Below are 8,935 nucleotides of genomic sequence, written 5' to 3' on the forward strand. Positions count from 1 at the left end.
TTTTGGAGGGATAACTGCACATGGTACTCTATTGGTTTGTTCCTTCCTACTGGAAGCACACGAGCCAGGCTAAACATTGAATAGTTGACTTGATAACCAGTGTGCCCTGACTCGAGCAATCAGCAAACAGAACTACTGGTCTCTTCTTAATTAAGCCCCTCATCAGTTCATCAGGCGTTCAATTAGGCGCATGTGAAGCCGAGGAGGGCCATCTTGATGCACCCTGATTTTGAAAGCTTAACTGTTATTTGCTACTTCGTCTCTTCTAAAATAAGTGTCTACTAAAGTTAAGACACTTATTTTGGGACGGAGGGAGTATTATATAGTGAAACGACATGTGTCTGTTGAGTTCAGTGAAGTGTGTTATGTTACTCTGTCCGAATGAACAGGTGCCAAGTTTGACCTTTGAAGATGTGAAGCTGAGGACTGCGCACTTGGCGCATCTCTGAGTTCAGGCGCTCATGCTCTATGTTCTTACCTGTTCACAGTGCATTTGTAAGCTAATCAGAGGATCCCCAGATGAAGAGAGTAGTATCTTCCTCGTCTGACCAGGAAGATGGGTGGAGAACGATATCTTGTCAGGAGCAGAGGAGAGGATCTTCCCGTCAGAAATTCAGTATCGAACATGAGCCCCGTCGCCACGACCGAGCTGAATAAAATCTGGAACGAACATGAACTCTAAGGTCTTGATTATGTGAACAAACTGGAGATTTTTTTTTCTTTTGCAAAGTTCATAGTTCATATGTGTTGTACGTCTGAATTTTCTTGTGGCCAAAAAACTCTCGGGACAAAGTGATGTCTTTGCAGCTAAATTTGTGGAGCCTCGCACTTCAGGTAACTAGATGATGCCCCGCATTTGTGGCAGGAATTTGTCGTGAATTTTTGGAATAACATCCACATATCAAATAAGATAACAATCTGAATAAATTATATGATAGATTTCATATATAAGTAATCATCCAAAGATGTTACTACACCGCAGATTGCTAATGTAGAGCCTGAATGATACGGCAGCATTAGTTCTTCTGGGGTACATGACTTCAGACTTCAACATGTTAGTGTCGTGTATAGCATTCAGATTGCATGAGAGACATATATTGTGTAGCAGAAATTAAAATCCATATATATAATAGAGAATTAGTGGCAATTATTCTTAGAAATATATCAAGAAAATTACTGGATTTAATAACCAGACTTGTAGGCTATCTTCTCTTTCCTCTTCGATAAGAAATCTATATGGACATCTGCAGAATCAACGCTTCAAGAAGGAGGCTGCGGGGAGATCCTGGTACTGAGAAGGGAGGCGACACCGAGGGCTACGCAAGTGTCCTGCCCAAGAGCCACGGCACAAGCAGGCGGTAAATGTTAAATGTCAAGGTCTTTGACGATGGTAGATCACAAACAATGAGCTCAGTTGTTATACATAGATTTCTTCAGGAATGTTAATCAAAATTCCAAATATCATCGAGAGGGGCTCGTCACTGTTTGGGACCGAGTGAACTGCAAGGTACAAAAAATTCAAATAAGAACTCGGGTGTGCATTTGCATGGTTATTATGATTATATCTGGTTCTATGCAAATATCTCAATGATCTTTGCTTTGGGTTAACACCACAAAACTTCTGTTTACATGATATCGGCAGTATTAATAGTTGTTAAAGATCAGTGGCAAGCCAAAATATGTTTAAGACTGAACCAAAGCAAACAAGAAATTGAAACAAAAAGATAATGAAGGAGTTGCTCTGTTCTACTAGCTACAAGGCGCCCCACGGGAGAGCGTATATGTGGCGTCGCTGTATAGTGAGTCCTATAATAAATTATTCCAAGTACGATTCATGTCATTTAGTACAACGCAAACACAACAAGAAGATAAATGCCACAACCGTGTATAAGAGAAATACATGCCTACATATAATGTATTACTCGACCGCCACTGAATGCATCCCATACAACTGTCTCCCATTAATTGCTGCATCCAAACTCCATGTGTGCGACCTCTTCCATCGGTATACCCACTCAAGTGAAGGATATCTGGCCGACAGAGACAAGGTACGCCGCCATATCCATCTCATACCCGAGCAGGTTCTTCCAAGAGTGCCCATCATCCGCCACCTTGTCAACCACTTGCTCCCGAAGGTTCATCATATAGGTGCCATTGTGCCCGCTACGCTCTCCCATGGTGAACAACAAGATCCCACTCTTCTCGCCAAACCATCGCAGCTTGATCGCAGGGGGGTAGTATGCCACCTCCATCTGCTTCCCAATCTGCTTCATCGACAGAACTTCACGAATGGTAGATATCTTAGCGGTGTGGATGTCATCTTCATCTGCAAACTCGAGATAGGTTAGCTTCAGCACGAGCTTTTTCCACATTTTCATTTTTGGGATTGCTTTGAAACAACAATACATCAAGAAAAGCCGATTGTCCGATGAGACGCCCATCAGGCGGTTGTTTGGGCTAAATTTTGAGGTGTCACACGGCACGAGGTGCATGTCCATTGTATGGTCCTCCTCAATCCGATCCAGGCGCACCCCGAACACACCCTGCTCGAGAGCCAAGTATGCCACCCCGCGGTGTATCACGGCAGGGCCGATGTTGCTGATCTTGGAACTAGGTATCTTGACAATGGATTTAGTCTCTGGTCCCCAGCGACCCGTGTCCGAGGAGTAGCACCGGAGCACCGTTGACAACCCACCGCCGCCGTGGTGGTTGTAGATGAGCAGAATACGGAAGAAGTCGAGGCAGCCTGGCGGACAGAGGTCGTGGCTGGTGAGCAACGCGCAGCCGTAGTCCAGTATCTTTGTGTTGTTCTTGCCAACTAAGACCAAAGGTGGGACGACAACGATGTTGTCAGACGTCATTGGGTTACATACGGCAAGCCGGAGGCCGTCTGCGGCGCGATCCTGGCGCCGGTGGCGCCGGAGCTCCAAAACGAGGCGGCCGTTCCGGGATGCGACCGGACGGGAGTGGTCGAGTAGCCCGTGGCCATCATCTGGTCCCGCGACACCTAAAGGCTCCCGGCCCTCACAGAGAAAGCGAGCGCCGGAGGCCGTCGGGACAAAACACGGCCGTAGCGACGACGCCGTGTCCCTGCCGCGCGTGGTGGGCCAGTCTTTCTCCTGGTGGAAGAGGCCGACGGCAAGGTCGGGGAAGGAGCGGCCGAGGGGTGGCAGGCAGCGGGAAATGAGGGCTGCCCTCGTGGCCACAAGGCGGCCCCAGCACCGGCACGTGGTGGCGCAGCGGACCACTGCCGCCGCGTCCCGCAGCCGGGTGAAGATGTCGGCGAGCGCGTCGTCGGAGAGAGACGCCGTCAGGCCACCGCTGTCGACTTGGCGGTGATGATGACGATTTTTCTTTTTCTTCTTTGAGAAACAATGGCGACGATCTTTCTTGATCGGGCAGTAAGATGCGGAGGCGGCCCCGGAACGACGGAGCTTCCGTTGGCCCATGCTATCGATGGCGTTTCGATGCGTCGATCGATTTTGTATTTGTAGATCAGAAGACGTGAGACCGGCGCGGGATCCGATTTGTTCCTCCGCGTGGCACGCAGAAGCAGTTGGTCACTGATCCGGCGGGCCGGACTTTTGTGGGTCACTCGGTATCGTCGTCATTTAAAAGGGAGGGGCGCGTGGCGCCATGAGCTTGTTTGTTTCCGTATATTAACCGTGCGATATTTCGTGTCCGCCCGCGAGAACGACTTCCAGCCGGCGTGCTGACTTTTTAAACTCTCCCGTCATCTTATCTTTAGTCAGCAAGCAGTTGTTGATCCTGAATTCCGGATGGATAGACCTTCCTCCTACGCTCGCCCTATTCCTCCCGAAAATACGCCTTTCCTCCACATGTTGTTTGAATAATAGTTGAAAATTAGCGATAGAACTAGAAAATGATTTTTTAGCCGATTTCTAGGAAACCCAGTTTTACGACAGTTTTTGTGAATAATAAGTTTATAAAATAATGTGTCCGGTTAGAAACTAGTGATCATGCACGCGCAATGCAGGTGATGACTAATACTGGAAAAAGAGACTAAATTGGAAGCATAACTTGGTTTTGTCAAATTCACACCTTGTTGGTACATCAGTACAAATGTCGGATGCGGTGGACTCCTATACATGGGCTTGGGACAAGATTGGATGGTTCACCACACGGTCGGCTTATGCGGCGCGGTTCTGGGGCAGAGTGACCGCGCCGTCCACCTAGTTCACACAAGTCGCATCTCTCACAGCTCGGGTGGTTCCCCAGCCCTAGCCGCCACCGGGGCCGAACCTACCTACCTTCCCTCACCCCCCGTTGCCGTCGGTGGATGCCACCGGGATGCGCTCGGGGGCCGATGGCGGTGGCGGGGATCCTCCCCTCTCGCGTGTCTCACGGGTGGTGCGGAGCCCTTGTGCGTGTGGAGGCGCGTCAGATCCGATGCGGCGGCGATGGCTATGGCGACGGCGGTTTGCCTTGCTACGGGCGACGGGGACTGCGACGCGTCAGGCAGCCCGGTCATACGCGGCGGCGAGCGGCGGCTTGCTTGGTTTGAGCGCCGACGACTTATGCTGCAGAGGTGAGTCATCTGGCTTCCGATCGGCGGCGGCGTGGAGGGCCCGGTGGACTGCTCGGCGGCACCTCCGGTCAGATTTGTTCTGGCCGGTGCACCGGTGGTGGTGGTCATCTCCTCCGTTGGAGGTGGTCGGCTAGAGGCTGGGTGGTCGGATCTCGAGATACTTCATCTAGTCCCGGTTGTGAGTCGGGGAGACATAGTTGCCGGTGAAAACCGAGCCGACGACAGGCGGTGGCGGCGTTCTGTGTCATTACCTTGATGGAGGTATTGTCGAGTAACTACTGTCGACCCACACGCGCTACTCCGGGGGAAACCCTAGGATTTGGTGTTTCAAATCGGACGATGGCTGCACTACGGTGTCGTTTCTCTCGTGGGAGCACTAGTGCAGAACCGGGTAATAGCACCGGTTCGTAAGGCCCTTTAGTGCAGGTTCCATAACCGACACTAAAGTGTGGGCACTAAAGGCCCCCCCTTTAGTACCGGTTCAGCACGAACCGGTGCTAAAGGGCAACCACGTGGCACGAGCCAGCTCCGGGGGCTGGGAGCCCTTTAGTACCGGTTGGTAACACCAACCGGTACTAAAATGTTTGGGTTTTTTTTGGTTTTATGATTTATTTTTTATTTAATTTTGTGTTTTCCATTTTAATTCTTTTTTGTTTGCTGGTATTTTACGATACTACACATTGTACACGTTATGCATATATATATATAAATAGAATTTGTAGTAGAACCAATCATATATATATCACCAATGTCTTGCAAACCACCATATTAATTCACACATACACACATGTATAGCTATATACAATTTCTCCTACATATGCATGTTGCCTTCGGAGCCAGTGGCATTAGCCTAATTGGTGCCTTCGGAGCACGATAACAATTGGAAGTGGTTCATGACCTGGTCGATGGGAGCCGTAGCGGGTAATAGTATTCTCCCTTCGGATTTATGACCTGGTCGAGCAAAAATCCCGCTATTTCCTCTTGAAGTGCTTCTACGCGCTCCGTTTCTAGGAGCTTGTCCCGCACCTCTGTGAACTGTTAAGAAGGAGATCAATATGCATGTGTATTAGTTGTGTGACTAGATATCGATAATGGTGTAAAAATTGTGAATAGTGTTCTGACAAGCGTACCCATTCCTGTCTTTGAGATCTGCTCCTTTCGGACGCCATCATGCGAATGTTCTCGCAAACGCAGAATGCACACAGATCAGTCCCCTGCGCCTGCTTCAGGGCCTTTACGAGAATGGAATTTAATTTGATCAGATAATAATTAATCAAGCATGATAATTAAAGAGATGGCAGCTAGCTAGCTAGCTAGTACTACTTAATTACTTACCTTGGGTCGAAACCATTTCAGCTGTCGTTTCCATTCGCCTGGAGTGACGTTGATGAAACTTGCCCAAGCCCTGCCCGCCGACAAAGAAAATGAATAAAGGGGTTATTAAATAGTTCATATCATGAAATGACGAACTAAATAGGCTGAGATATATAGTTAATAATGATTGAAATTACCTGTTGACTATCCCAAACAAGATGTTATAGTCACTATTTGCTTTGAGTAGTGAGTCCAGTATTTCAACTGTTCCGGCGTCAACTTTAATGATACACAAGATCCAGTGAAATCTGCATGCACACACGTTTGCATGTCTTAATTAAGCGGGCATATGTAAGCAAAAACAGAGAATTTGTAGTACAAGACAGTGTGACTCACTGGAAGTTGTAAGGAAGTAGTATATCTTCATTGTATTTGAGGCGCTTCAAGAACTCTAGCATGCTGTCCTCTACCTGCTTTTCATGATGTCGATTTATTTTCCATGTGTATTCATTAACGGTGTTTGGGTCAATGAACCCAATGCCATAGCGTCCACCTTTCTCATTTCATACATCTTCATCCTGCACAATACCACAGAAAAGAATATAGTGAGGATAATTACAGGTAATGATTGATCAAAAGGATCACTACAGCTAGCTTGAGACTTAAATTACAGAAAGAAATCACTTACAGACAATAGCAACTGACGATAGATTTGTCGAGTGCGTCTTGATTGTATAACTGAAACAGTTCAGAATACTCAACGGTCACAGGTTTCTGATGGTAGTAATGATCCTTCTTGACTTGCACCATGAGGGACTCTCGATCGGATCTCTTGGTAATGTCCATGTACCATTGATGCAATTCATACATTCTCGTTGGGAGCTTCTTGACCTCTTCTGGCTTGACCAAAGGTTGGCCCCGGGCATATTTCCGTTTTATTTCCTCCTCTGTAAGCACAGGCATGTCCTCGATCTCAAGGAGTTGTCCAACAGTGATGTTGAGAGTTTCAGCCTGCATTATATGCTCCTGGGTTATTACCACATCGCCCACCTCGGGAACGTAAACTGTTTGCCCACAATAATATTGGGCGCGCGTACTGTCATGTGTTGTTGGCACAACAAGCGGGGGGATCGATTGCGCCGCCTGTTCTCCCAGCTGGGCAACGGTTTTCCCGCATTTTTTGACAGTTGCTTGTTGTTTGCTCGAGCTCGAGCTCGCCTCCTTCTGTAGACGTTGTCGATTTAACTTCCTGATGTGGCGCTCATAGTCTATGTCAACAGGCTTAGGAGCTGGTGGTTGAGCCATACGAATGAAGTGGTCAATCTTTTCCACAGGCACTTTCTCCCTTGGCGGCGGTGGCGGTTTCGGTCCAAAATGGGTGTCGACTTCTGCCCGCACTATGGCATTGGTTTGCTCCTCGGTCCTGTCGTAAGCCCTCTCAGGAAGAGGAGTAGTGAGGTTTGGACCATATTTATATCGCTTGCCTCCGCCTATACTTCCTGTACTATGACCTCGACTCGTACCGCTACGCACCATAGCTGCGGGGTGTCTCTTCTGCGATTGCTGAGGTGGCGGAGACGGCTGACGGGGCTGAGTTGGACGAGGAGGAGTGGCCTGAAGCTGTGCTGGACTTGGAGAAGGAGTGGCCTGAGGTTGTGCCGGACTTGGAGGAGGAGTGGACGTCTGACGCTGTGTCGGACTTGGAGGAGGAGTGGCCTGACACTTTGCCAGACTTGGAGGAGGAGGAGTGGCCTCACGCGTTGGTGGACTTGGAGGAGCGGGAGTCTGCTGAATCGGTGGCGGACTTCGACGAGGAGTCGGGTGACGCGGTGTCGGTGGCCTTCGAAAGATGATGCAATCCTTTCTCCATAGGATGATACGATGTTTGGCCTCTCCGAGTGTGTGCTCCCCGTCACCTCTAGGAATGTCAAGCTCTATCCCCGAATATTGGTCCACCACCTCATCAACCACGACACGAGCATAGCCTGCTGGAATCGGGTTGCAATGGAAGGTTGCATCGGGGGAATTTGTATAAGCAACACCGTCCGCCACCTTCAAGGATATGTTCTTAATTTTGAAGTGTAGCTCGTAGTTAGTGTTCTCCGTGATGTCATCCACGGGGTATCTATTCAGCATTGCGTCAAACGGGGCGGAATCCACGCTGCTTCTCGGCATGGATGGGGCGGTGGTATCCAATGCTGGATCATCCGCTAGCTGCTGCAGCTGCTGAGACCCCCTTTGCTGGCTAAGTGAGTCGATCTGCTCCTGCTGCCGCTGGAATTTGACTGCCAAGTCCGCGTGCGCTGATTCTAGGCCTTGAAGGCGTTCATAGTCCAGCTTCCTCTTCTCCTCCTCCATCTTCTTCTGCTTCTCCTCCGCAATCTTCCTTCTCGCACAGGTTCTGTAGTCGGCGTTCTAGTCCGAAAACCCCTCATACCACGGAATAGCGCCCTTGCCTCGTGTTCTTCCCGGGTGTTCAGGATTTCCCAGGGCACGCGTAAGCTCGTCGTTCTCTCTGTTGGGCTGGAACACCCCCGTTCGAGCCTCTTCTATTGCAGCAAGTATATTATCGTCGGCTCCGTTCAGACATGCCTTCGTCGAAACTTTGCCTGTCTTCGGGTCCAACTCCCCGCCATGCGCATAGAACCAAGTCCTGCACCTGGGGGGCCAGCTCTTAGTAACCGGAGTGACACCTGCATCCTCCATCTCTTTCTCAGACTTATCCCACTTAGGCATTGCCACCGCGTAGCCACCTGGCCCCAGCTTATGGAACTTATCCTTTTTTCGGCATTCTTCTTGTTTATTCTCGACCGTTCCTTAGCTAATTCTGAATCCTTGAATTTCACGAAATCGTCCCAATGAGCACTTTGATTCTCTAGTGTTCCCTCGAATACTGGAGTCTTCCTTCCATCCTTGATGTACTTGTCCCATACACGATTCTTGTGGTTGTTGAATGCAACCGCCATCTTCCTAAGAGCGGCGTCCTTGACTTTCTCCACATCTGCATCTGTGAAATGATCTGGTAGGGTGAAATGTTCCATGAGAGTATCCCAAAGCAGTTTTTTGTCTATC

Source organism: Triticum urartu, chromosome 2 (genome assembly GCF_003073215.2).
Source record: "Triticum urartu cultivar G1812 chromosome 2, Tu2.1, whole genome shotgun sequence".
NCBI lineage: Eukaryota > Viridiplantae > Streptophyta > Magnoliopsida > Poales > Poaceae > Triticum > Triticum urartu.